The sequence below is a fragment of the Macaca thibetana genome, chromosome 13 (assembly GCF_024542745.1).
Source record: "Macaca thibetana thibetana isolate TM-01 chromosome 13, ASM2454274v1, whole genome shotgun sequence".
NCBI lineage: Eukaryota > Metazoa > Chordata > Mammalia > Primates > Cercopithecidae > Macaca > Macaca thibetana.
This window is the reverse complement of record NC_065590.1, coordinates 59,902,866-59,927,359: the sequence shown is the minus strand read 5'-3', so window position 1 is coordinate 59,927,359 and position 24,494 is coordinate 59,902,866. Positions and strand designations below refer to the sequence as shown.

The 24,494-nt window shown below is 44.6% G+C and overlaps 1 protein-coding gene across 47 annotated transcripts in view; it reads right to left on the bottom strand.

Annotated features, from left to right (window-relative positions):
• Positions 1-24,494, bottom strand: part of CALM2 (calmodulin 2) — a 1,210,617-nt gene that overhangs the window by 38,835 nt on the left and 1,147,288 nt on the right. Inside the window, exon 1 of one of the 47 annotated variants that reach the window (XM_050754926.1) lies at positions 2,983-2,987. The exons of 45 other annotated variants lie outside the window; for them this stretch is intronic. The gene's annotated coding sequence lies outside the window, so the exon portion shown is untranslated. Of the gene's footprint in view, positions 1-207; positions 213-2,982; positions 2,988-24,494 lie in introns of those variants that run through there. One more of the 47 variants, XM_050754939.1, reaches the window with a different exon arrangement.

Sequence of the window (24,494 nt, the reverse complement as noted above, 5' to 3'; positions counted from 1 at the left end):
GAGCCAAGATTGCACCACTGCACTCTTGCCTGAGTGATAGAGCAAGACTCTGTCTCAAAAAAAAAAAAAAAAAAAAAAAAGAAAAAGAAATGGCACGAATTTCACTTGCCTTAGAACAGAACAGGATCTGTGTCTCTTGTTATCTTTTTTTGTAATTTAAAAAAGTGTTCATCAGTGTTCAAGAAAAATGGATGAAGAGACAGGGTCCCCCCCTCCTTTTTTTTTAATCAACTGGAGTTAAATTCAAGTAATTTTTGAGTGAGGCCCTTGAACTTGATGTCTGGGAGTGGGATAGAAAACAAAGGAGTTCGTTGCCATTATGGATAAAGCAATTTATATATTTTTGCTTCATAGAATGTTCATATCCATGACCTAATTTTAACTTGCATCTCTGTGAAGTAGGCAGAGAAAGTATTATTTTTCTCTCCCACTTCCACAGATGGGAAAACAGATAGAGTCTCATGATTTACTCAGCATTACAGAGCAAAGCTAGTGGCAGGAACAGGAGCAGAATTTGGTCCTTCAGAAATTCCAGTTTAATGTCCTTCCTCTAAACTGTGTTGCCTTCCTGCCCTTGAAGAGCTCTGTAAGAGTGGGAAAATTTACAGTGATAACTGAAACAAGAAAACATGACACTTGGTGAGCCAAATGAAAGAGTTCTGCTATTAGAGGAAAAAAATCTAGAACAGATGCCAAGAGACACATCAAGGTGGTGGCAAAGTGCTGACCACCCTGCCCTTGAGGATGCCTCATGAATATTGGATGATATTAAAACACTGAATTTGCCTCCAAATTACACTGGGTTGGTGGGCAGAGGCAAGGCCGGTGAGGTCACAAGAAATAATTTTTAGAGCCAAAAAATGAAAGCATCCTTATAGTTCTTGTGCTTTGACCAACAGTTTCCGGGCCTTCTTAAGTAGGTTGTGAGTAGCAATGAGTTGTTGCCCTGGGTTCTATTATTTTCAAGAAACAGAAATTCCCTGGCATTGACTTAGCCACAACAGGGTAAAAGGGCAAGTTATAGGCCCTAAAACAAGAATGCAGTCAGGCTTAAGAAAGGACTAGAACTGGGAATTTGCAAACTGTCAGAATTCAGGGGGATATGTACTCTGTCCATCTTTCATTTCCTTTTCTCTCTTGAGTATTTGTGTTTGTCTTTTTCCTGAGGAGTTCCCTCTGCTGATCTGTTCCCCTGAGGGAGCAAAGATGCTTACCCATAGCTCCCAAGTTCATATTTTAGCCATACGAACCAGGTCTATCCCCCACACCCCTACTCAAATACAGACTCCCGTGGAAAAAAATATTTGACCCAAATTGGCTCAGGAATCCATCCATGATCCAGTCAACTATGACCAGAGGTCAGCGTCACATTGTGTGTAAATAACTGTGGGAGCCACCTTCTACAGATGGTAGTAAGGCACTTACAGAGAGGAGTCATTTAAACTAAGCATATGCCTCAAATATATCTACCACTCATACTGACTAGGGTGGTTATACTAAAAAAAAAAAAAAAGAAAAAAGAAGAAGATGACAAATGTTAGCAAGAATGTAGAGAGGTTGAACCCTTATGTAATGTATATGGTAATATAAGTGTAAAATGGTGCAGCCACTGTAGAAAACAGTGTGGCAGTTCCTTGATAAATTAAATATAGAACTACCATATGACCCAACAATTCTACTCCTGGATATATACCCAAAAGAATTGAAAATAGGTGTTTAAATGGACACTTGTACACAAGTGTTGATAGCAGCACTATTTAACAGCCAAAAAGTGGAAACAAATTAAATGTCCATCAGTTGATGAACGAATAAACAAAATGTGGTAGAGCCATCCAATGGAATATTATTTAGTCATAAAAAGAAGTGCTTGATCACAAAAAATAATAAAGAGAGAAAAAGTAAAACAGTGTCTAGTGATCGTGGGCAAAAGTAAATAGGCCAGGTGTGGTGGCTCATGCCTGTAATCCCAGCACTTTGGGAAGTCGAAGTGGGCAGATCACTTGAGGCCAAGAGTTCAAAACCAGCCTGGCCAACATGGCAAAACCCTGTCTCTGCTAAAAACACAAAAATCAGCTGGGCATGGTGGTGCATGCCTGTAGTCCCAGCTACTGGGGAGGCTGAGGCAAGATGGCTTGAGCCCAGGAGGCGGAGGTTGCAGTGAGCTGAGATCACACCACTGCACTCCAGCCTGGGTGACAGAGGGAGACTCTATGTCAAATATATATATATAAATAAATAAATAGAAGAAAGAGTACTGAGACATGCTAAAACACGGATAAACCTTGAAAACATTATGCTAAGTGAAAGAAACCATACACTACAGGTCACATATATGACTCCATTTATATGAAAAATCTGGAATAGGCAAATCTATAGGGACAGAAAGCAGATCAGTAATTGCCAGGGGATGGAGGAATGGAGCATGACTGCTTAATGGGTATAGGGATAAAAATGTCCTGGACATAGAAAGTGGTGGTGGTTGCACAACATTCTGAAGGTACTAAATGTCACTGGATTTATATTTTAAAATGATTACAATGGTAAATTTTGCATTACATGTGTTTTAATCACAATAAGAAAATATATCTACCACATAAAAATGCTCTGAGAAGACTGATCACATTCATTGCCCAGGAGTAGCCACGCTGGGAACAATAACAAAATACAGTTGTTCCTCTGTGTCTGTGGGTTCCACGTTTGTGGATTCAACCACAAATGGGTTGAAAATATTTGGAAGAAAACATGGATAGTTTCATTCTGTACTGAACGTGTACAGATTTTTCTTCTTGTCACTGTTCCCTAAACAATGCAGTATAATAACTATTTTCCTAGCATTTACATTGTATTAGGTATTATAAGTAATCTGGAAATTATATAAAGTAAACAGGAAGATTACATAGGTTATATGCAAATACTACCCATCTTATATAAAGAACTCAAGCATCTGTGATTTTGGTGTCAGTGGGGGGTCCTGGAACCAATCCCCCACCTATACTGAAGGACAACTGAACATTGACTCATTCATTCAATGAGTAAACATGGATTGAGCATTTAATTGCATGCCAAGCTTTGCCAGGCATTGAGCGTGGCTGACAGACTAGTGGAGCACACACAGGTTAATAGATCATTTCTATTTAATGTGATAAGTGCTAAGATCAAGACACTCTCAGGGCGTTTTGGAAATTCAGATGAGGCATTATTATTATTATTACTATTATTATTAGAGGATGAGGCAACACCTGAGCTGATCACTAAAGATGAATAGGAGTTCTCCCAGTGAGGTGGCAGAGAGGCACAAAGGGCATTCCAAGCAGAGTAAAGAAATGCACAAAGTCACAGAGATGAGAGAGGATATAGCCAGTGGAGAAGGAGGGTAAATCATGTGGATAAGCCAAATGGCAGAGGCCCTTGTCTGCTGTCCGAAGGAACCTGGATTTCACCCAGGAGGTGGAGGCCAGTGCCTGAAGGAGCCTCAGCAGGAGAGTGCCAGGGAGAAGAGGCAAAGGCTACAATTGGAATACAGAGGGGGAGCAGGAGAACAGAGTGTCATCATAGGGGTCAAGAGAGGGGAGAGAATCAAGATGAGAACAGGGTCAAGAGCATCATTTCTTAGCTAGATGCTACGGCTCACACCTATAATCTTAGTACTTTGGGAGACCTAGGTGGAAAGATCACTTGAGGCCAGGAGTTTGAGACCAGCCTGGGCAATGAAATGAGACTCCATCTTTACAAAAAAATTAGAAAATCAGCCAGATTTGGTGGTGTACTCCTGTAGTCTTAGCTACTCAGCAGGCTAAGGCAAGAGAATCACTTGAGCCCAGGAATTTGAGGCTACAGTGAGCTGTGATTGTGCCACTGCACTCTAGCCTGGGCAACAGAATGATACCTTGTCTCAAAAAAAGGGTGTCCTAAGTAAGGCAGGAGCTGAAAGTGGCCACAGACTGGACAATGAGAGGGTCACTCTTGTCCTTTGTGCATTTTACTGTCATAGCAGGCTGTGCCTCACCAAACTTGCTCTACCATCATTTGGCTGGTGATATGGTTCGGCTGTGTCCCCATGCAGAATCTCATCTTGAGTTGTAATCCCTATAATCCCCACATGTCAAGGGAGAGACCAGGTGGAGGTAGCTGAGTCATGGGGCTGGTTCCTCCATGCTGTTCTTGTGATAATGAGTGAATTCTCACGATATCCGACGGTTTTTATAAGGGGCTCTTCTACTTTCGCTTGTTCACTCTTCTCCTTCCTGCTGCCTTGTGAAGAAGGTGCCTCACTTCCCTTTCACCTTCCGCCATAATTGTAAGTTTCCTGAGGCTTCTCCAGCAATGCTGAGCTGTGAGTCAATTAAACCTCCTTCCTTTATAAATTACCAAGTCTCGGGCAGTTCTTTACAGCAGTGTGAAAATGGACTAATAGAGCTGGGAAGGAGAAGAGGCACAGGATGGTAGAGAGGGAAGGTTTACTTGCTCAGGAGAAAGATCAGATGAACTAGAGAGAGATGGAAGGTAGAGGAGAGTGAGAGGAGAATACATGAAGCCAAGCTGCCAAGGCTGCAGAGCTTTCAGGAGGGGGCTGCCTTTGGACAGGTAGGAGGTAGCACGGCCTCTCAGCTTGGAGGAAGGTAGGAACGCTGGAGGGAAGCATATGTTTCTTGGTGGGGCAGAGAAGTGGGTGCATATAAACAAGGGAATTCCTACCTGATGGCCTCTATTTTCTCAGCAAAGCTCAAAGGGTGGGAAACACTTAGAAGGGCCATAGTGGAGAAGGGGGAGGTTTGCTGACACGGACACTAAGAAGTGTTTCCAGGCTGTTCAGCAGCCCACTAGGCTGTGCAGATGATGACTTTGTAGTAGCGCCAATCTGCGTGGGCTGTGATTTTCTCCAGCAGAGCTCAGGAGCCCAGGAGCCCAGATGTCAGAATGTAGGAAGAGCTGCCTGATAAGGCTGGGCTGCAGCCAGACCGGAGCAGCAGCAGGGCAAAGGCGGAGGCGAGGGAGGGCTTAGGCAAAGGAGAGTGATGAGATGGCCCAGGAAGCATAGGTGAAGTAGAGAAGGAAATGAAGAAGTGGGGGGAAGGTTCTGATGCAGTGACAGAAAAATGGCAGGGGAAAGAGACTACAGGTTTTGAGGAGGTTGAAAATCTAGCACACTGGGAGTTAGGAGTGGGCGGGCTGGAAGGTGGGAGGCTCTGATCTGAGTGGGCTGGGGAACAATTCAAAGCAATATGTAATCAAGTGCTAAATAGGCTGGTATGAAATGTAAGTGGGCATAAGTGCTAGGGAGGAGGGTGCCGCTTGGGAGGGAGTGCTCAGTGTGGATGGAGGAGCAACCCGGTGCAATTTGCTGCGTTCACATCTACAGCCTGTGCAGCAACCCCAGTGGGGAATTCAAGGTGACAGTGTAACGAATGGTATCTTGACGCTCAGAAAACCCTGGGTGGATCAAACCTTTCAGAGGACACAGTTTCTTTGGCCTCAATAAGGTCAGAAAGTGAACAATAGGAGAGAACATGAAGATTTTCCTAATCCTACCTATAAAATATTGCAGTGCTCTGTCATTTGTGCTCCTCCTCCTGCCTTGCCCATTCACTTCCTGCTTCAAATCGCTCTTCCTCTGATCGCAACATTTCAAGAAGTCTCATGCATATTGTACATTTCTACAGGATAAAGCCATGAATTAATGTGTTTATTGGGGAAGAGAGGGAGGTGAGTGGGAGGTGAGTGGGAGAAATCATCAAAGTGGTCCTTGGTGAAGACAAGGTTTGCAGCTTTTACTCTGGTCCACTATGAGCCCAAGGCCAGAGAAGTTAAGCCGCTGGCCTGAAGTAGCACAGGTAGTGAGCAGCAGAGCTCAGACCAGATGCATGACCCTCCGGGCCAGGACTCTTTTCTCAACACAGCTCAGGGGAAGCCAGATGATTTCCTCCCCTGTCTACCTTGTGATTGATCAAAACTTGAGCCTCTGTTTCTTTTATCTCTTAAGCTCTAAACTGGAATGAAGTCTAAACATCTGCGGGTTTTGCCTGTCTAACACCCACTGGCCCTCTTTCTTTTGATCCCAGTTTGCCTATAGGAAGCATTACTCCCCTATCTGGGTGGCTCCATTCAGCAATGACCACTGATGATGTGGCCTAAGGTAGGCCTGCTGGTTGCTGTTGTAGTAAGATCCCACATTATCATTTCCAAGCCAAGTCTTAAAACTGCTTTTCCTTCTTGTCTGTGAGACATCGCATGTCCTTCCAGAGAAATCCCCATTTCTAACTTTGTGTGAGCAGGGTCTGATACTTGATGCCAAAAAAACCCTGGAGGTCCCATATTTGCCATCAAATGAAAACACTGTACACTAGGTCAGGATCTGGAAGCACTGCACATCCTGTCTGTCAGCAAATCTTACCAGCACCATCTTGAAAAAATGTCCAGGACTCAAACTACACTTCTCATCACTCCCACTGCCACAGCCCTGGTCCAAATCAACATCACCTTTGGCCCAGACTTTTTTTTTTTTAATAGAGATGAGGTCTCCCTCTGTCACCCAGGCTGGAGTACAGTGATCCAACCACAGCTCACTGCAGCCTTGAATTTCTGGGCTCAAGTGATCCTCCCACCTCAGCCTCCTGAGTAGCTAGGACTACAGGCATGCACCACTGTGTCCAGTCAGACTATTGCAGCAGCCTCCTTGAAGGTCCTGTTTCCACTTGTGCCCTTCACGTAGCAACCAGGGGCATTCTGTTATAATGTAGGTGGGACCATGCCTCTCTTCTGTTCACATTCTCCTAGTAGCTTCCCCACCTCACTCAGAGTAAAGACAAAACCCTGACTATGACCTTCGTGGCCCACATGGTCTGACCCTGTCACTCCCTGACCTTCTCTCCTGCTGCTCTCTCTGTCTGACCCTCTGCCCCAGCCACACACTCTTGCTGCTCCTCCAGCACTCCAGGCACGTTCACACTTCTGAGCCTCTGCCCATGCTTCCCCCAACTAGAAAGTAAGCTCCATGAGGGCAGGGAGTTTCGTCTGTTTTGCTCATTGCTATATCCCCAGCATCCAGCAGAGTGTGTGGCACAAAATGGGTGCTCACAGCTGGGCACAGTGGCTCATGCCTATAGTCCTAGTACTTTGGGAGACTGAGGCAGGAAGATTGCTCAAGCCCAGGAGTTCAAGACCAGCTTGGGCAACATAGGGAGACCCTGTGTCTACAAAAAAAAATTTTTAATTAGCCAGGCATGGTGGTCCATGCCTATAGTCCTAGCTACTTGAAAAGGCTGAGATGGGAGGATGGCTTGAGCCCGGGAAGTCAAGGCTTCATTGAGCCATGATTGCACCACTGTACGTGAAAGAGTGAGACCCTGTCTCAAAAAAAAAAAAAAAATTAATCAATTGAGATTTGATGAATGAATGGATGAATGAATGAGCGACCAAATATGAACTGAGCAGCCTGGCACTTTATCCTGCTTTCCATCATGCTACCCTTAACATACACTTCTTCTGACATTCCCTGGAATGTTGGGTAGATGCTTTTAACACTTGAGGGATCTACCTTGTGTTGTTTTTTACTGCAGCCGTAAGAAACAATCACTTTAAAATGTTTGTTTCTAGAAGTGAAACTCAAAGGCTATTTTGATATATACAAAAATAATAATTTTTAAAATCAGAGAGAAGCAAGGAAACCAAAAAAAAGTGCATAAACATATAAATATGTCTTTGGAGATTCATTACATAAATTCCCCAGAACCTTTTCTCAGAAGTGTTTCACTTTGCTTCAATACTGCCTTGCATTGGAGAATTCTGCAAGTTTTCTACTAATTGCCCTTGAAGGTGTTTGCTTCCTGGAAGAAGCACATTATAAGTTATGGAAACAGAAAACCAGGATATTTTTATAAGAAGCTCAGCCTGAGTGTGGGGCCTGTGGCAAGCATCTGAAGAATAGCTCGTGCCAGCCACAGACCCATTTGAAGGTCTTAGGGTCCCTACTCCTGGGTAATACTATCCCCAAGGTGAAAGGAAGTGAACTGAAATAGCCAGAGATCGCTCTGAGATAGATTTTGCTCATTGTCCCTGGACTTCCCACAGAGATTCCCCTAGGCTCAGGAAATTCTATCTCCCTGATTTCAAGTGCTGCCCAAAATTTAACGATGCAGAAACAGAATTTCCCTGAGCTCTCTCTGACCTCCCCTTCCATTCTCCACTCAATTAGACCTAAAAAACAAATGTACAGAAAATCTCCTACTGACCCATGAAAATTCACTTTGCAACCCCTTAAGTCTACTGCAGCAGAATGTTTTAGGCGGGGCTGGCAAAGTTTATCTTCAGTGTTTATCTTTTTTCCCCACCTCTGCCTCTTCACCTTTCCTCACCTCCTTGCCCTATCAAAACTCACTGTCAGGACAGATTATATTATTAGTCATTTATACTTTGGGATTCATTTCAATGCCAGTGGTTTCTCTTTTCCAGAGATGATTATGTTTTTGACCACCTTTCTCAGTTTAGGTATCAACTGTCTGGGGAAGAGGAGAGTAAGAGGAGCAAGAAGCCCATCTTTGTATCTCTGAAATATTACAATAGCACCAGCTGCCATTTACTGAACACTTACTGTGTACCTTACCGTGTGCCAGGCACTTTGCAAATATTATACCATTTAAATAGTGAGTTCAGATTAAATGATTTAATACATGTGTTGTGCACAGTGTCTGGCACATAGCAAATATTCAATTCAAAGTAGCTACTATTTTTAAAAAGTAATAATCTTTGTAACAACCCTATGAGACAGGTATTACCTCATTTAATAGACAAAGAAACAAAATTGAGTGACTTTCCAAACTTGCTCAGATGATAGGTGCAGAACTAGGATTTCAGTTCAGATATATCTGACTCTAAAGAATATGCTTTTTTCATAACACCATTTGGATTCCAAACCACAAAAGCCTCTGCTTAATCTGCCTACCAGTGAGTATAGCCTGAAACTTGGGCACATCAGGAACTATGTCCTAACCAGTGAGTATAGCCTGAAACTTGGGCACATCAGGAACTATGTCCTAAAATGCTTCATTTTTAGTAAGACTTTATTTACCATGAAGAGCCTGAGTAGAGATGAGAGTCCCTAAAGTCCTGAAATGTCAGAGTCAAGCTCTAGCATAAGCCTCTTTGATTTACTTCTGTTCCCAAGAGTGGACCTGGAAAGAGACTATCCCTGGTTTGCTTTCTGGTTTTTTTTTTTTGTTGTTGTTGTTTTTGAGACAGAATCTCGCTCTGTCGGCCAGGCTGGAGTTCAGTGGCTCGATCTTGCCTCACTGCAATCTCCACCTCCCAGGTTCAAGCGATTCTCCTGCCTCAGCCTCCCAAGTAGCTGGGATTACAGGTACACGCCACCATGCCTGGCTAATTTTTGTATTTTTAGTAGAGACAGGGTTTCACCATGTTGGCCAGGCTGATCTGGAACTTCTGATGTTAGGTGATCCTCCCACCTCAGCAGTCCCAAAGTCTTGGGATTACAGGCGTGAGCCACCGCGCCCGGCCTGGTTTACTTTATTCTAGAAGACTCATAGACAGGTGGTTAATTAGTGTATAATGATGCTAATCCATGCCCCACTTCTTTCTCATATCTCTGTAACCCTCACATCCAGGTATTCTCTCTCCATTCAACACAACCCACAAGAGAATCAGGCTGCATGCATTTCCAGAAGAGTGAGTGTGTGGTTTTCTGCCCAGGGCGGTGGTGACTTTGGTTAAAACTTACTGTTAATACGGTTATCCCTGAATGAACCAGGTAGAACACCACCAAAATAAAACCCCTGATTCCATGTCTAACCTCCCAACCTGGAGCTTTTGGTTCACAAAGGCAACAGTCTAAGTAGGTCTAGTGGCTATAAAAACAACTCAGCCCAGTGCCTAGGCACAACAACACATTCATTCATCTGTCCTACCAGCCTCTTGGGCATGGAGGAATATTTGTGCTAGGATATAGCCTCCCTCAAATGCTCCCCTGCACATGTACTGACCACAGGGATTGCTTTTTATTCCTTGTGAAAAATGCAATACAGCTTCACCTTTGATATTCTGTGTAGTACCCTCTTTCAGCTGAATTCAAAATAAAATCCTTCTAGAAGATATTCCCCTCTGCAGGCTGCTTTGAGGTCTGAACGTGAAGCAGTCTGGGAGGCAAGCTGCATGGTTCTTGTTGAGATCAGTTTCCCAGGATCTACCCTGATGGATACAGCGTGATGTCTCCCAACAAGCTTGAGCAAAACTAGGGGGACTGCCTGCCCCCTTCGGGAGAGAAGTCTAAACAATGTAAGGAAGTCATTTCAAGGCTTCTCCAAGGTTCTGTTCATCAGACATGATGTCTGATTGGTACAGATCATCCTTTGTGGTCATTTTGCCTCTGAATCATATAAAGATACGGAGACTTTGTAGTGCTATCCATAAACAGATATACTTTAAAAAGTTTTCTTTCCATGTGAGAGAACATTGGTCTACAAGGCTGTTCATTCTCCTTGTTCAGTTTTATCTATCAATATTCCTTTGACCAAATCTCATTTCTGGCTCTAATGGGGGCTCACAACTGGGCTGACATGGTCACAATAACTAGTAAGGTCTTGAGACAGCCTGGCAGCCAGGTCACTGCTACAATGGCTGGATCTCTGGTCCCCAGTGTCAGGGTTTCCTGGGTAACAGGCAGGGAAAGACAGCTGTGCTGGAGCTCCCTGGGCCCTGAGCAGGACCTAACTGCAGCTTTTGCCCTCCAGGATTCTGATGGCATCAGGACTGTGGGCAGCAACAAGGCTCGCTCAGGTGCTGGGCACAGAGCCCAGACAAGGAAGACTGGAGCAAGGCTGAATGCAGATTAGGGGATAGGCAGGGGATTAGGTAAGACTGGAAAGTATCACTAGAAACCTGTAAGACAGCAAGGAAAGCTTGGGAGCCAGGTCAGAGCAGAGTGATAGGTGAAGAGTCCATCTAGGAAGACGCTATGTGGAAATCAGAAGGCAACCTGTTGAAAGCAAACCTGGAAAATAGTTTTTAAAACAGCCAATTGATTTTTGACAAAGGTGTCAATGTAAATCATTAGGAAAAGGATAATCTTTTCAACAAATTGTGCAGGAATAAGTGTTTAGTCATATGCAAAAAGGAATATCAATCATTACCTCATTCCATATGTAAACATTAACTTGAAGTTGATCTGTAGAGGCTGATCGGGCATACTGGCTCACGCCTGTAATCCCAGAACTTTGGGAGGCTGAGGCAGGTGGATCACTTGAGGTCAGGAGATCGAGACAAGCCTGGCCAACATGGTGAAACCCCATCTCTACTGAAAATACAAAAATTAGCTGGGTGTGGTGGCACGCACCTGTAGTCCCAGCTACTTGGGAGGCTGAAGCTTGAGAATCACTTGAACCTAGAGGCGGAAGCTGGATGACAGAGTGAGACTCCATCTCAAAAAAAAAAAAGAAAATTGATCTATAAAGGCTAACAATATTAAACTATATACTTTGACAGAAAACATAAGAGAAAATCCTAGTGACCATGGATATGGCAAAAATTCTTCAAAAGAATTTAAAAAGCACGAAGTACAACAGTGTGAATATACTTAATGCCACCAAACTGTACGCTTAAAAATGGTTAAAATGAGGCTGGGTATGGTGGTTTATGCTTGTAATCCCAGCACTTTGGAAGGCTGAGTTGGGCAAATGACTTGAGCCCAGGAGTTTGAGATCAGCCTGGGCAACATGGCGAAACCCTGTCTCCACTAAAAACACAAACAATTAGCCAGTCCCACTGCACTCCAGCCTAGGCAACAGGAGTGAGACTCTATCTCAAAAAAAAAAAAGGTTAAAATGGTAAATTTTAAAAGTTTTGCATATTTTATCACAATTTTTAAAAAAGGGGGGGGGCACAGTGGCTCATGTCTGTAATCCCAGCACTTTGGGAGGCCAAGGCAGGTGGATCACTTGAGGTCAGGAATTAGAGACCAGCCTTGCCAACACGGTGAAACCCCATCTCTACTAAAAATACAAAAATTAGCTGGGAATGGTGGTTCATGTCTGTAATCCCAGCTGCTCAGGAGGCTGAGACACAAGAATCGCTTGAACCTGGGAGGCGGAGGTTGCAGTGAGCTGAGATAGTGCCACTGCACTCCAGCCTGGGAGACAGAGTGAGGCTTTGTCTCAAAAAACAACAACAACAACAACAACAACAACAACAACAAAAAACAGAGAATGCCTTCTCTTCAAGCATTCGTCAGGAAAAAAAAAAAAAGCCTGAACTATTTAAAAATCAATAAATTGGACTTCAAAATTTAAAACTTTTGTTCTTCAAAAGACATTGTTACAAAAATGAAAAGGTGGGACATATAAAAAGCTGCAAAATCTATTTCTGACAAAAGACTTGTTCCAGGATATATAAAGAACTCTTACAACTCTATAAGAAGACAACCTAATTTTTAAAAAGCAGTCAAAAAGATTTTAACAAACATTTCACCAAAGAAGATATAAAATGGCAAATAAGCACATGAATAGGTAGCTTAACATAATTAGTCATTGGGGGAAATGCAAATTAAAACCTGGATGAGAAACTACTATATTTATACTAGAATGGCTAGAATTAGAAAGACTATACCAGCTGGGCATGGGGCTCATGCCTGTTATCCCAGCACTTTGGAAGGCTGAGGTGGGCAGATGATTTGAACACAGAAGTTTGAAACCAGTCTGGACAAAATAGTGAGACCCTGTCTCTAAAAAAAAAATTTTTTTTTTTCAATTAGCTGGGCATGGTAGTCCCAGCTATTCAGAAGGTTGAAGTGGGAGGGTTGCTTGAGGCTGGGAGGTTGAGGCTACAGTGAGCTATGCTCAGGCCACTGTACTCCAGCCTAGGCAACAAGAGTGAGACTCTATCTCAAAAAAAAAAAAAAAAAAAAAGATAAAAAAAGACTATACCAAATGTTGTTGAGGAAGTGGAGCAACTGGAACTCCTCATACACTGCTGGTGGGGATATAAAAAGGCATGACCACTTAGGGAAATAGTTTGGCCATTTTTCACAAAATTAAACATATACATACTTACTATATGATCTAGCCATTCTCCACCTAGATATTTACCCTAGGGAAATGAAAACATGTGCACAAAAGACTTGCACTTGAAGGTTCATAGCAGCTTTATTTGTAATAGCCAAAAACTGTAAACAACTCAATGTCCATCAAGAGTTGAATAAACGAATTTAGTACACCTATATGATAGAATAGTACTCAGCAATAGAAAGGAATGAACTGTTGATACATGCACCAATATGGATGAACCTAAAAATAATTATGCTGAGTGAAAGAAGCCAGACAAAAAAAGAGTACATGCTGTCTGCTTCCATATATAAAACTCTAGAAAATGCAAATTAATCTGACAGAAAACAGATGATTGGTTGCCTAGGAACAGGATGGGGTGGGGAGTGAGGAATGGACTACCAAGGGGCACAGGGAAGCTTTTGGGAATGACAGACATATTCATTATCTTGATTGTAACAATGGTTTTATGGGTGTATGTATGTCAGAACTCATAAAGTTGTATTTTTCAAATATTTGCAGTTAATGGTATGCCAATTATAATTCAATAAAGACTTTCCAAACAAGGAAAAGGAAGAAGAAAAAACCTACACTGTACCATCAATAGGCAACACCGGGTCATGGTTAGAACCTAGGCTCTGGAGGCTTCACTGGATTTGGATTCAGGCTCTATGACATGAATGACCTTGACCAAATCATGTGATCTATTTAAGCCTTGCTTTCTTCATCCGTAAAATGGGAGTAATGACAGTGTTAAGAAGATAAAATTATCTAGTATTTGTAAAGTACTTAGAACAGTAGCTAAAGAACAGTAAATGTTGGCTATCATCCTCCTCCTCCTCCTCCTCCTCCTCCTCATCATCATCATCATTATTTTGTAAGGCTGCTGATTGAAATGCAAGGCACAGCTGGTAGAGATCAGCATTCAGGTGGTTGGTTAGAAGGGAGTATAAGAAATCAGGAATTCAAATCACACTGGCTTACCCAGAAGTCCCACCACCCCAAGGAATGATGTTTTCAGGCAAATTTCTGACTAGCCTGAGGCCAGTCCTCAGGTTTTGCAGGCTAGAATCAGAGAGAGAGAGAGAGAGAAAGAGAGAGAGAGAGAGAGAGACAGAGACAGAGACAGAGACAGAGACAGGTTTCTAGCTGACACCTTGTTGGTATGGCACCAGTAACATTAGAAAATTGACTCTCCTCTGTTTCTTTTGCCTGGAAGTAATTTCCCGGCATATCAGAGGGACCACCACTCCAAAGCTTTTCACTTAAACCACCCCTCATCCCCCATGGCTCACATTGGATCTAGGTGCCACCTGAGAGGACCAGTGCTTTCTGAGCTTCCTTCTGGTCTGGGTAATCACAGCACATCCTCAGTCCCTACCCCAGAATAGCAATAGGCAGCAGCAATACTACCAGCAACTGGTCACTCATGGCAAGGGCTGCAAAACCTGCAGAGAAAAATACAAGGCTTGGATGGAAACACTGGACTAATGGGGATGAAGGATGGGGAGGGGAGATGGTTGGTCAGAAATTGAAAGAGCTTTCTCCAGAATCCGTCGTAGGGCCAAGTAAGCGCAAATCCCAAAAACTGTGGAATCAGCAGTCAGTGCTGTGGTGGGATCCAGCTGGCCAGAAGTCTGGGCCCAGGCAATTTCATTATCTGGGAGAAATTCCTACAGGAGCAAGGAGGAGGGAAAAAGTGGGGAAAGGATCATTCCAATGCATAGCTGAGCTAGGCCAGTGACTGGATCTCTGAGAGGGCTTGCACCTGAGTCAATGGTGCTGCATGGTAGGAAGGTGTCTCGGCTTGAAAGAACCACCACAGCAAAGCATTGGGACTCCCAGGAGTTCATGGCATGGCTGGGCGTGGTGGCTCACGCCTGTAATCCCAGCACTTTGGGAGGCCAAGGCAGGTTGATCACTTGAGGTCAGGAGTTCGAGACCAGCCTGAAACATGGATAAATCCCATCTCTACTAAAAACACAAAAGTCAGCTGGGCGTGGTGGCATGCACCTGTAATCCCAGCTACTCAGGAAGCTGAGGCAGGAAAATCACTTGAACCCGGGAGGCGGAGGTTGCAGTGACCCGAGATCGCACCACTGCACTCCAGCCTGGGCGACAAGAGCGAAACTCCATCTCAAAAAAAAAAAAAAAAAGAGAGAGTTCATGGCTCAAAGTCCAGCTCCACCGCTACACTGGTTATGCTCCTGCTACAACCCCCATCCTTGTCTACCCTGCTCTGTGCCCAAGTGAGCGATCTCTTTAGAATGCATCACCCAGGTTGCCTTGGGCTCTGGCTTCTGCATGGGTTTGGCTATGGGAGGAATGGGAGGGATGGGAGAGGCAGAGAAAAGAGAGGTAGGGTTTTTTTTTTTTCCTGTTCCCTCCTTGCTTTGGAGCCTGATCCTGGCAGTGGCTATGTCTCTCTGAGACTCTTAGGTCTACCCTGTGGTACTAATTCTCACCCCTCATCTCTGGCTATACTCTTTTCACTCCTTGACCTGTTAGGCTTGGTGGTGATAGAGGGTAAATGCACCTAAGAGTAGTAATTTTTTTTTTTTTTTTTTTTTTTGAGACGGAGTCTCACTCTGTCACCCAGGCTGGAGTGCAGTGAGGCAATTTTGGCTTACTGCAACCTCTGTCTCCCGGGTTCAAGCAATTCTCCCATCTCAGCCTCCCAAGTAGCTGGGACTACAGGTGCGCACCACCATGCCCGCCTAATTTTTTGTATTTTTAGTAGAGACGGGGTTTCACCATTTTGGCCAGGCTTGTCTCGAACTCCTGACCTCAAGTGATCTGCCTGCTTTGGCCTCCCGAAGTGCTAGGATTACAAGCGTGAGCCACCATGCCCAGCCTGAGAGTAATAATTTAAGGATAACCTTAGAATGACCCTGAAGGGCAGACACACCTGCATGTGTGTTCTGAGCTAGGGAATCTGTGAGTCGTCATCCCAGAGATTTGTTCCTTATGTATGACAAACATCTGAGCCCCCGTCCCATTCTGTCCCATGGAAGACAGATGTACAAAGGATTGAGGCCCTGAGTTTTGGGTTAAATGAAGGTTGTCAGGTGGAGGTTTTAGGGGTAGGGTGAAAATGCTATATAAACTGCATGATGTTAGCAGGTAGTTGCAATTTTCCTGCCCAGACCCCGCCACTGGGTCATGCAGTTATGTTGTCCATCCCGCAGCCGCTGGACCATTTCTATATGTAAGGCAGTTCTCCTGTCCAGCCCATTGTCAGGGGACTCTCTCCCATGTATGTAACCCCCTAATAAAACCTCCTGTCAGGCCGGGCGCGGTGGCTCAAGCCTGTAATCCCAGCACTTTGGGAGGCCGAGACGGGCGGATCATGAGGTCGGGAGATCAAGACCATCCTGGCTAACACAGTGAAACCCCGTCTCTACTAAAAATACAAAAACTTAGCCGGGCGAGGTGGCAGGCGCCTGTAGTCCCAGCTACTCGGGAGGCTGAGGCAGGAGAATGGCGTGAACCCGGGAGGCGGAGCTTGCAGTGAGCTGAGATCCGGCCACTGCACTCCAGCCTGGGTGACAGAGCGAGACTCCGTCTCAAAAAAAAAAAAAAAAAAACCTCCTGTCTTATTTGCTGGCTGGAGGTCTCTTCCGCCTCTTGAGCCTGGTGCCTCGCCTATTAAGCTTAATGGGGGGTTCGGCACAACAGGTGGTAAGAGCTTCCTGCTGTTGCTAGTCTGGGTACCCCATCAGCTTTGTTTCCTAACCCTACCTCTGCCTAAGCAAAAACCTCATTAGAACCATTTAGTGGATTCTACTTCTGATCAGAACCTGCCTGACTGGTTAACTATGCCATCACCCGAGGTTATCAGTCTCTGGGCTCTGCTTCCTTATCTAAGATGGGGATACCTAAAAAGAAGTTGTGACCCAGGTGCGGTGGCTCACACCTGTAATCCCAGCTCTTTGGGAGGCCAAGGCGGGTGAATCGCAAGGTCAGGAGTTCAAGACCAGCCTGACCAACATGGTGAAACTAAAAATACAAAAATTAGCCGGGCGTGGTTGTGCATGCCTGTAATCTCAGCTACTCAGGAGGCCGAGGCAGGAGAATTGCTTGAACCCGGGAGGCAGAGGTTACAGTGAGCCGAGATCACGCCACTGCACTCCAACCTGGGGGACAGAGCGAGACTCCATCTCAAAAAAAAAAAAAAAAAAAAGTAGTTATGAGGACAGGACTGAATGAGATAAAGCAGGTAATGAGCCATGGCTTGTGTCCCAGGTGGGGCTCCAGCAGAGGGCCCTCAGGATGGTGATGCGAGGACTCTGTAGGTCTCCTGATTTCTTTCACCACCTCCCTGAGCCTTTCTTCCCCTTAGGTAAACCCAGTTCACTCAGGCTGAAGCGAGAGGAAGAACATTCCTCCAGCTCCTCGCCATGCAGGCCCGGGAGGTGGGAGGGCATTCTGCCAGTCCAGTATATCCACTTTGCTTCGGCAAAGGTCAGCCTGCCCAGAATAAGGAAGTACCCGCAGCCGGGAAAGGTAAATCCAAACCCGAAAGGACAGATAGTGAGCATTTGAATCAACACAGCCTGCAGCGTCCTTGCAGAGCCCTGTTTATGGGGCAATAAACCATTTAAATGACTCTGTGTTGGAACCCACAAGGACTCCTTGAAAGGCTTATCACAGATACTCCTAGTAGGGCTCCAGGACGTCTGGAGGGCCAGGCTGGGGTGGCTTTTTGGCTTCTGCTTGGAGCTGCCGGTTCCCCTCCATCAGGAACGCCAGCCCCTGGAGAGGCTGCCATGAGGTGAGTACCCTGGGGAAGATCCCAGAGTTTAGGCTGGGCAGCCTGCATCATGGGTAGTAAAGGCCAAGTCTGTGTCTTCTGCCTTGTGGCGAGGAAGAGAGAAATTATTTCTTGCTTGGGGGTATTGGGAGGAAGGGCTATGGTGTGGTGATAGAAGCATGAGCTGAGTGTGGTGGTGAGTGCCTGGAGTCCCTGCTATTCGGGAGGCCGAGGCAGGAGGATTGCTGGAGCCCAGGAACTTGAGGCTGTAATGTGCTATGATCACACCTGTGAATGGCTACTACACTCCAACCTAACAACACAGACTCCATCTCTAAAATTTAAAAAAGCATGATGTAAACGGGAGTTTGAATCCTATGTTTGTTGCCTAACCTTGGCAAATGTACTTACACTCTCTGTGACTCAGTTTTATCACCTGTAAGATGGGAATAATAGCAATAATATGCCTAATAGAGTTTTTGTGAGAATTAAATGAGATTATCTGCATACAATGGGCTTAGCAGAGTGCTTGGCACTTGGTAAGTGCTAAAAAAAAAAAATTGTCATTGTCAGGAATGTTATCACTATATCCATCTTTTTCCATCTGGTTACTCTTCTCCCAGCTCCAACAGAGCAATGGTCCCTGGGAGACTAAGAGATAATAACTCACTATCTACTTCTGGGAGGGTAATAAACACACCCAAGTAGCTCACATTAACCCAGACTCCGATCAGCTCTTGCAGATCAGCTCTCACAGCCCGGCAGAGGCCAGAGGCTGCTGGAGGCAAAGGGCAGAAGCAGGGGAGAGCCAAGTGGCTGGGGCCAGATGGACTTCGAGCGGATGGACCGCAGAACAGTGCCAGTGGCTTCTTTGGGCAGCACTTTGGGTACTCTTTGACATAGGCTCGGAGAAGCTGGACATAACTAAACACCCCTTTATAGAAGGCAAAATAGTTGGAGGAGAGCCTCCATCTATGTTTTGAAAACCCACCACCACTCCTAGGAAATACAATCTGCTGATGTTAGAAAGCAGATGTGTAGCAGAAGAGAGGGTAACACCAAGGGAACAGGCCAGCTGGGCCCCAAGAGGGTTCCCAAGGCCATAGCATGCCTTGGTGAATTCTTCTAGGTCTGGGACTACCCTGTATCAGGCTCCAGAATTTAATGTGGTCAACAGGCTGAGGGTAGATTTCCCTGTTGGGGATAGACTAATATTAATGAAGATCATGAAACATTAATATGTAGACCAGAATACTAATTCTTTCTCTCCTTTTCTCACTCTTTCTCTTCCTCTCTCTCTTTTCCTTATATTTACCGAATACCTACTATGTGCTAGGTAGCTATAATTAAAAGTGTCTACCCTAATAGAGCATGCATTCTAGTTGGGGAGATTAAACCATGGCCATCTATGTAAATAACAGCAGAGAATGATTAGCACCAGGAAGGCCACGCAGCAGGGGTAGGTAGGGCTTGTGAGGAAGGGGCACACTCGGCCAAGGTAAGGCCTCTCTGAGGCCTTTGAGCCAGGATGGAGGAAGGCATTCCAGGCAAGCAGTCTTGTGAAATAACTGCCCAGCAGCCCAGGATCCCAGGCCTCTGGGAGTCTGCCCACCTTTTCCTGGCAGGCTCCCAGTGCAGGGAGATGAGATATAGTCAGAACAAGGACCCAAGCAAGCAAGGAATTAATCTCAGGTACTGACCGGTCCATGGAGGTCTGCAGTGGCCTCTCACCAGCCCAGCTCTCACCCTGCCCAAGGCCAGGATGTTTGCGGATCTAGGCTGCTCCCCACAGTAGTGCTGGAGGGGCTGTCCCGTTGTCCCTTCATCTACACATCCTTTCCCCAGATTAGTTAATGCAACTTAGTGGGCTGCCATTACGTTTTGCTTGGGTAAAATATCCAAATTGTTTAACCTCTCTGCACGTGTTTTCTCATCTACAAAATAAGGATGAGAGCTAGCTTGCAAGGCCCTGGGGTGGAGATGAAGATTCGGCGAAGAAGTTAAGTTACGTAAAGCTATCATGCTTATCTACAAAATAGCTGGCATTCCATAGACAGTTAGTTTTAATTGCTGTATTCATATTATATTGATTATTCTGCCCCAGCCTGTGAGCCGTGTCAATTCTTAGAGGAACAGCAATAGAGCATAGGAATGACACGTAGAACATGGGCTCTGAGCACACAAACAAGCTGTGTAACTCAAGTTATTTAAACTCTCTCTGCCTCATTTGCCTCATCTGCATACTGGGGTTACTAACAGACCCCACCTCATGGAGTTTGGGAGGATTAAATGGGTTCATCCATATAAAGCTGTTAGAACAGCGTCTGGTGCCTGGTAAGGGCCCAGATGTCCACTGCTATCATGTACTGTAGTATATTGTTTCCAAAGATGGCTGCAACAATTCGTCCCATTGAAATATGAAGAGACAGAGTCTGTTTCCTTCTCCTTGAATCTTGGCTGGCCTATGACTTGTGGAAGAAGTGATGTTCTGGGACTTCTGGGCCATAAGAGTCCTTGTAGCTTCCATTTTTACCCTCTAGAAAACCAGCTTCCACATAAAGAAATCTGAGCTAACTTGCTAGAGAGCCCACATGGAGAGAGTGAAACCCCAGAGAATGAGAAACCACTTGAAAAAGAGCGAAGGTACCCAGTGGACAGCCAGCACCCACCGCCAGATGTGAATGAGGCTGTCTTGCATTTCTAAGATGCTGCAGCTGACATGAGGTGAAGCAAAGATGCATGTCCTAGCTGAGCCTGGCCAAGCTCCTGACTCACAGAATCCTGAAAAATAAATGGTTGTCATTTTATGTCCTTACGTATTGGAGTGGCTTGTTACACAGCAATAGGTTACTGAAATATATATGTACAAACATACATATACACACATATAAAATACATAAATACATAACATACACACATATACACATGACTTCACCCATTATGTGTTGATTTTCTAGTTTCATTCTCATAGGCTAACCTATGGCATCTTGGCATCTCTTTAACATCCTACCTATATAATCAACCAGAGGGAGTTAAGTCAAAGGGTAAAATAATCCAGAAACAATGAAAAGTCATAGTCTCTACTGTTGGGATGCTTACAGTTAAAATGACTAAGGTACCATGAAACATAGATTTTAAAGCCCTCACATTTGCATAAAGTTTTGGACTTTCAAGGAACTATCAGAAACCATATGATTTTCCTTCAAAGCATTTAAAAGCGAATAGTTAACACTTTGCTGAATATTTTTTAAGTGCCAGGCACTAATCTAAGCACTTTACATGTAATGCATAGTGTGGCAAGTTGTATTTTCTGCAGATGGCTGCCATGATATTTCCCATCCTACATGCTCTTCCTGCACCATGATGTTGGCACTCCACCCATCGAGTGGTGGGATCTATGTTCCCTCTTTTCGAACCTAGGTTGGGCTTTGTGACTGCATTGGCCAACAGAATATGTCAAAAGTGAAGCTATGTGACTTCCAAGGCTGGATCATAAAAATGCCACGCACTTCCGCCTAGCTCTCTTTTAGAAACTAGCCTCCATGCTGGGAGAAAGCACAAGTCACATAGAAAGACCACATTGTAGATGTTTTGGCTGACAACCAGCATCAACCACCACACGTGCGAGTGAGCAAGCCTTCGAGATGATTCTGGCTCTAGCCCCAGCCATTGTCTGACCACCATTGCATGAGAAACCCTGAACAAGAACCACCTACTTGGGTCCAGTCAATTCCCATTAAATGACTGTCATTGTTTTAAGTCACTGAATTTTGAGATGATTTTTTATACAGCAATAAATAACTGGGACACACGGTTACTTCAATGATCATTTAATTGCCTACATCCCCCTACCAAAGTGTAAGCTAAAAGAAAGTAGAAACTGAGTTTGTCTTATTTACAGCTGTGTCCCTAGGATCTAGTTTGAGTAGATTTCTGTTAATTTGTTAAATAAGGCCAGGCGTGGTGGCTCACGCCTGAAATCTTAGCACTTTGGGAGGCCAAGGTGGGCAGATTGCCTGAGCTCAGGAGTTTGTGACCAGCCTGGGCAACATGGTGAAATCCTGTCTCTACTAAAAATACAAAAATTAACTGGGCGTGGTGGCTCGCGCCTGTAGTCCCAGCTACTTGGGAGGCTGAGGCAGGAGAATTGCTTGAACCTGGGTAGCGGAGGTTACAGTGAGCTGAGATTGCGCCACTGTACTCCAGCCTGGGTTACAGAGTGAGGCTCCATCTCAAAAAAAAAAGAAAAGAAAAGAGTTTGTTAAATGAATGAACATGGCATTGCTCTTATGAGCTGCTGGATAAGGTCAGTAAGGCAGGCATTCTTATTTTGTAGATAAGGAAAACTAAGCCCAGAGAGGTTAAGTGACTTGTCTGAAGTCACACATCCAATAGCTGTCAGAGGTAGCTTAATACCACCCACTGTGGGGATTAAGTTTCAATAGGAATTTTGGAGTGGACACATTCAAACCGTAGCATGGTCCAAAGCAACAGGCTGGTCCCAGGAAGAGATCTCTGTTCCCAGAGCAAACTCTCTGAAGGGGAAGGCAGCTGCAACATTGATGAGAGAAGATGACATGACTCCTCCTGTCTTGGAAACAGATTGCAGACCAGCAGAGGGGAGAAATGTTCTCCATGTTCTCCTTTATCCCCTTTCTTCCAGCCTTCCCAAATTTGACAGTCTCCATTTTGTTACCAATGGAGGGAAAAATGATAACTAAGATTTCTCTTGAATCTTGGCAACAGAGCTCAGGCTTTTATTAGCATGCAGTAAAAATGACATTAACCTCAATAACAAATAAATTAAATCCTGGTTGGCTCAGAGTTTAACATCTTGGCCTTTCTAAGTTAACTTACCAAGTGATTTACTTCCTTAGTGCCTTTAACCCAATATCCTCAGTAGCTGGCCTTCTTGTGGATGCCACTTATCTTACCTTATAGCTGTGTCCTTAGGATCTAGTGTGAGTACAAATCCCAGACAAACCTGAAAATGGGCTTATGAAACAAGCCATAAGGAATAAATGTGGCCAGGTGCCGTGGCTTATGCCTGTAATTTCAGCACTTTGGGAGTCCAAGTCAGGAGGATCCTTTGAACCTAGGAGTCTGAGACCAGTTTAGACAACATGGTGAAACCCTGTCTCTACAAAAAAATTTAAAAAATTAGCCAGGCATAGTGGCATGCACTTGGAATCCCAGCTACTCAGGAAGCTGGGGCGGGAGGATCACCTGAGCCCAAGAGGTTAAGGCTGCAGCAAGCCATGGTGGTGCCACTGCACTCCAGCCTGGGCGACAGAGGGGGACCCTGTTTTAAAAAGTTAAAAAAGTAAACATGTTTTAGGCATGTTTTAGAGGCCGCTTGGGAGATAAGGGCCCTGAAGTACGCAGAGGACTGGCGGGCCAACCCTGATTATGAGTGTGTACCAGTCCTCTAAATTACTGGAAGCCTAAATTTCCCCATCTGTCCAAAAGGGAATAGTGTCACATTAGCATGCAGGACTTCTCCCTAAAAATAAAATTCTATACTAGAACATTTAACTTTACTCCATAAGTACTTACTACTTTCCAAAAACAAATTGAGGTAACAGATCCCCTGTGGAATGCAAAATATAGCCTCTGTTCTAAGGACTTCCCCTCTACTAAGGGAGATGAGTCTTACACATATAGAACAGCAGCCCATGGAGATGGCTTCATCAACCATCCCCTTCCCTTTAGTCAGATTTTATTTTTTATAGTAACTGCTGTGGTCAGGATGTGGGTGAGGGACTTAAAAATATTAGGGGAATGGAGAAAATGAAGGAAAGGAGGACAAAGAATAAAGGAATAAAAATGAAATTGGTTCCTACATGTAGTCCAAGAGTTTCCTGGTATTCTGAGGAAATGGAGGTTTTCCTCCCACCAGTACTATACCTTGACCTTCCTGGGGTCCTCCAGGCTGACTGAGACTCCTCAGCCACAAAACTCAGGATGGAAGCTGCAGAACTAAACGTGATAAGTCAGTCCAGAACAGCCCATGGAGGGCGGTTTATATGAATTTATAAGTGAATCACCCAGCTGCTCTCCCCATCTCCTGTAGTATCCCAGCCTCAGGGCTGGATCATGCATCAAGGTTTGGTCAGGGCAGGTGACCCAAAGGCTATAAGAGTCTTGCTGCTCCTCTCCTAGCTTCTGGGACCACTTACTGACTGATACAATATTAGAGATCAAAATGTCTCCCCCAAGGAACACCCCACTCTGATTCGACTGCCATTGGATTCCAGCCTCCTTTGTGCATTACCTTTTGTTTGAGCCTTTCATAAGTGATGATAGTGATTTGGGTTCACATACCCCCTTTTCTGAGGAAATATTTCTCAAGCACTTACTATATGCTTGAAAGAACATACTGTTCTAAGTTCTTTACATGAATTATTTCAGTGCTATAACTGCTATTATTATCTCCATGTTACAGATGAGGAAGCTAAAAAATTCTAGTGCAGTTGCTATGTATAATAAAATGCTCCAAAGAGATGTTTTGAAGACTATTGAAGGAATTGAGGAGATTGGAAGGCCAAGATCTGAACAAATGTTTGGCCACACAGTAAATACATGGCAAGCTGGCAGGATGTCCTTTTTCTCTAGCTAAACAGAAATTGAGTCAAGGGAAGGGCTATCCAGAAAGAATATTGGATTGGGAGTTGTGGAACGTGGGACACAAGGTCTGA